A 5,335-nucleotide genomic window follows, 5' to 3' on the forward strand; every position below is an offset into this window, starting at 1 on the left:
AGGAAGCAAAGGATGGTCGAGCAGTGGCAGCTTTAATTTCTCATGTCTGGCAACTAGCATAAAAAGTATGGTTTAAAGGACAAAGCGAAAGCCCTTTTCAGGGAAGTAACGTAGATTCAGTGCACGTCCAGATTCACTGCGTTGGGGACCTAGCTAGAAATAAAACATTTTGCCATCTCAACAAAAGCAGAATTACTCCAAGTCAAGACTATGGGATCGAAGACATGCAAACAAGATCCTTGGTAGGCGAATATTCTTGCTAAAAATATTTGCTGTAGTTACGTGGGTGGGTGGGTCTAGGGCCTCTCACCAGCCGTTAGGCAAAGGCACACAAGGGAGACCAAAAAAAAAGAGTAACCTTTTTGCCTACTTGGTTGATTGCCGTTCATTTTGATAATGGTTTGCCTTACTTTCTGACGCATCTTTTAATCGCGCATTTGTTGCAAAATTTAAATTTTCCGAGGCAATGAAACCAATATCTGTGTTAAATATTGTTACAAATCATGAAAAACATATGGTGGTAACATTTGACGATGTGGGTGGCTCCACATATGCAAACCAAACGATGTATTTGGCTTGCTGGAATTCTATGTAAATTTTAACTGGACACAATTCAAACTTTACGGAATTGTCATTTCTGATGCAACTGGACAAGATTCTCACGTCAATCGATTCTGGTTGGTAGAAAGGACCCGCTGCATCACAGCTTCCTCACCGCAGCTGGCCATAATGTCGCCGTCATGGGCGAGGAACAGGGTTGACAGGTGGGAGAGGAAGGGGCAGGAGGCTGAAATAAATCGAATAGTACGCACCCATTGAAGGTGGAGGAAGAAGTGGAGGCCGTTGGGTTAAAATCCAACGTGTCTAGATGATTCGACGGAAACTTCAGAAAATTGTGGTCGCCGTATAATAGGTAATGCACCGAGATTTTCTGGCACTCTGAATCTAAATATGCACACGTGAAATAATTTTAAAAAGTGATGAACTAAAAATCATGAAAACGGGAGAAGACCTATGAGATAAAGATGACAACACATATCAGCAGGAGAAATAAAGAGGCACTGACCACACAGATCGATGCAATAAAGAATTTTGAGACTAGTTAAAGTTGAAATTTGGGCACAGATTTACAATACTGAACATACATAAAAAGAAATGCTCTACAATCACAAAAACACCTTACAAGAAATTTAGATGATACTCAAATATGTATTTACCAAGGTACATCGGTTTTAATCAAGCTATGGATTCACTTTTGTTAACGTTGTTGTACAACTGATCCTAGCTATACGCTTCAGAGAAAGAGATTCCATTATGTGACGTTATGAAGTCACTCTCAGAGTTTCAAACTTTAATAAATATATTAGAAGTTCAGGGGCTGCCCAGCAAAGACTCAATAAAGGGCCGGCATCATGGCCTCATAATGCCGTTAACTAAGATATTAACAAAAAGTACTGGAAGATATTCCAATGTAAACAGTGCTGCAAGCGTATAAAATTGCTTATTGGCATCTTCAAACAGGCTAAAGATTGCGAAAAAGTAACCTAAATCTGATCGTCTTCTATGAAGGCGCGTAAACCACTCTGAAACAGCATCAGGAAAATATCTCGAGAAGCATGCAAATATCTTCACGAGCTTTCCTCTATAGCAGCTGACCGCGAAATTGATCCCCCTACCCACCCCACCCCACCCCACGCCAACTCATACTAGCTAGTTTTAAAGGCATAAAAGATAAAATGCATTCCTAACATGGACACATGTACATGACATAAATGTTGCATGTCACAGTAGTTTGATGTGTCAGTCTTAACTGCCTGGCCAAGATGAATTGGTGAATATTTGGTGCACTGACCAGAATGTTTTATACATAACCAACAAAGTTTCTATTTGTTACGCGCTGCAGGTTTAGTGTTCCATTGGAAACAAACGCGTATCTTCAAAAAAAAAGGAAGCACAACACGTTTACATACATGTACACACATTAATCTTATCAATGTACATACACATGCACTTCTCTTATTAGAAGCTCTTAAATACTTAGCCCCCAAATAAAAATGAAGTCGTCATAGGCACCTCGATGTCAACGTCACCTACATCATAAGCATAGTGTCCAATTTAAGCACCTATGCAAGAACCTGAAATGAATCAAATAGAATGCAAGCACCTATGCCAAATTTAAGACTTGGACTCGTGTAGACAGACTCTACCACAATGAATCTTACCATGTTATATTCGATTCATGCTGCAGTCCGTTGAGAGCAGACATATGGTGAAACTACAGTCTGGTATAACTAATGTACCAATAAAACTATATTTTTTACCGCACGCAAACATAAAGCAGTTTTAATATTACATATTTGTCCAACACTGAAATTTTCTAATAAATATTTTCTAGCGTTATTATTTCAGAAATAAGTAGAATAGTACAAGCCTTTTGTTTGGGATATATGTACGGCAGACAATCTTTCGTCCACTAGGAAATAATTGAACGAAGCAAAAGCTTGGTTTCCTTTGTAGAAGAGAATAAAAAAGATGCTCATGATTTAAAGGGCATGATCTCCTATGTTGATAGAACATTAGCGACTGATTGATCCCCTTGATTAGCAGTTTTTATAATATAACAAGTTAACAAGTCAACGACTAAAGCGCAAATGTCAAAAGAGTTGTGTAGAAATGGTTCTTCTAATATTCGTACAAATGAACTTAGTAAACACGAACAAACTCCCCAGTAGTCTTTTAGATAAGTGTGTCATAATTTCGACTTTAGCAGAGGAATCTGCATTTCTCACATGTGAGATTTATATCCAATCATATGATTCTAATGCTACTAATTGTGAAATGGTTGGATCATATGTAGGATCCCAATCCTAAAAAAAAAAGTTCCCCTATTATTTTTTTATTTTTCATCATCATGCATGTACATGATATATCTGATTGAAAAAAGTTGTGATGCTTTTGATAGAAAAAAGGGGGTAAAGAACAAATTAGCATGCCCACTTTACTAGAGCGTGTTGCAGCTACTTGCACTCAGCAGCGATTAGCGTTACCACAATCGCCTAACCAAAGTGTGTTGGTCCTGTACCACCTTTATATTTATTCCTATGGCTCCAAAGTTAGGCATACATAGCTGGTAATCACAGTAAGTGAAATCCCAATGCTTAATTGCCCAAATCATGTACTAACATATTAATAACCAGAAACACATTTTCTCAACAGAGAGGCCAAATGAGAGACACTTACAAGGCCCGGGGTCTGTGGATTATTTTTTGTGGATTAGTACTCTTTGGGTTGCTTCTTATATCATCGGGTTATCCTCTCATGGCAGGCCTATATAGGCATAGACTTATCACAATACTCTCCAAGAGCAGCTCTAGCCATTCCCCGAAATTTAGAACAGTTAAATTTTGTTGCATCTTGCTCTTCGCTCTAACTTGAGAGAAGAGCTAAGTGGGGCTTAACTCCTTAAAAAAATTGGGAGTTAAAGGATTTCGTTCGAGTACTATAGATGATCTAAGCTTGCTACCCACACCCCACTTCAACTCAATCTTACTTCAGTCCAAGGAATCGAGGCTAGAATGGACACATGAGTGATGTAGGATTCAGAGCCAATGGTTGGTATTGCATATCGCTTCGGCTAGCTAAGGAGGGTCAGGGGCTAAAGACCAAATGGGCCGCATGGTTGGTTATATGAGCTAAGGTGGTTTGAGCCTAGCTGGCAGTGATTTCAATTTCTTTTATTCATTTCTTTTCTATATAAAAATGAATATAGCTTATATAATTGCTATTATAATTCAAAAAGACTTCTTGTAAAATTGAAAATATAATAGAGCCTATGAGAATTGTTTTCATCCCAATTGCATGTTTTTAAATTTGTTTTTATCTTAATAAAGCTATTATGGACTGAATATTAATTACCAAAAATATTTCTAGGATTTTAATTATTCCGGTAATGTTTGTAAAGACCCAAATATGTATATGACCACAGTGGTAAAAAAATGGTTGTATATATGCGATGATTCTATTTGCATCCAAAGTGAAAATTTTAGATGTTACAAGTGTGTTGTCCAAGATTAGGCCATCGACTATGTATCTATATCTATACCAATATAAAAAGAGCCAAAGGTGCTGATCCAACAGTGTCAATCCAACGACCTATATAGCTACATTGGTGAGCGCTCAACATGTTTTAGGATGCAATTAATAATATACTAAATATAGAGTATCCACGTAATTAACATGTAATTTTTTGTTATACATGTAATTGTATCCTACCTAATATTAACATGCAATTATTTTTCTTCCTATATTAACATGCAATTATTTTTCTGCCTAATATCAACGTGTAACGCATGTACGCATTTACTAGTATGGCAAAAGTATCATGTATGGTTAACTGCTAGCAGACTAACTTTGTGAATGGCATTAAATTTCTGCAATAATGTAGTGTGCCTTTTGTACTTTTTAAAGTTCTAAAGCAATATGGAGCATCGGTGTTTAACATCAGATGAACGGAAAGTACATTGAGATATTATGTTTTCAAACGATGTGATCCACCCATTTAGCAAATGTGTCATTTATAGTTCTAGGTACGTACACCTGGATGGTACCGATCCCCTTAATTATATGTTTATTAAGAAAGATCCTATCTCTACGGATGTACAAAATTGTATGCACCTTTGTTACATACATTTTTGCTACGAGCTTTTTGGCTTCATGGGAGTGTCTTTGGTGGAACTTTGAGCTCTAATGGTGCACAAACAAGAACATGAGTAGGAGATACACCCATGTGAACTTTCTTGGAAGATGGATTGCGCTGACATTAAGAAACTCTAGGCCAGATCGTGATCGGAATTTTAGTGTTCTTTTTTCTGTACAGAGGTACAGAGTTAATTGTCTGACTCGTCCACCATGCAACAGCTGTACCTTTAGTGTAAGCTTTTGAGTTTAGAATCTTTGAACAGGGAACTCAATGGACACTTGGCACGTCTTAACTGTAAGATGGTAGGATGGAATTGAGATTGCGCACCCTACTACTTAAATTCCTTTAAAAATTGCAGTGGATAACAGATGCTTCGCTTTTAGGTATAACGAGCACTGCACACCATGCCCTTACTTAATTGGGTATCCTCATTAAATTGTTTCAAACTTTCCCCTTTACTAGTAAAGAGCTGTTGGGTCAGAACTCGGAACTCACTTTGGTGCTTATCTTTTGGATAATAAACATGAAAAACGGTTCGGGAAAACAAAGATGTACAGGACCCGGATTAACTGACCTCGAGCTCATATGAGGTCGGGTGAACAACAAAATCTGAAATTGGAAAAAGAATGAAAAAAA

This window comes from Triticum aestivum, chromosome 6D (assembly GCF_018294505.1).
Source record: "Triticum aestivum cultivar Chinese Spring chromosome 6D, IWGSC CS RefSeq v2.1, whole genome shotgun sequence".
Classification (NCBI taxonomy): domain Eukaryota; kingdom Viridiplantae; phylum Streptophyta; class Magnoliopsida; order Poales; family Poaceae; genus Triticum; species Triticum aestivum.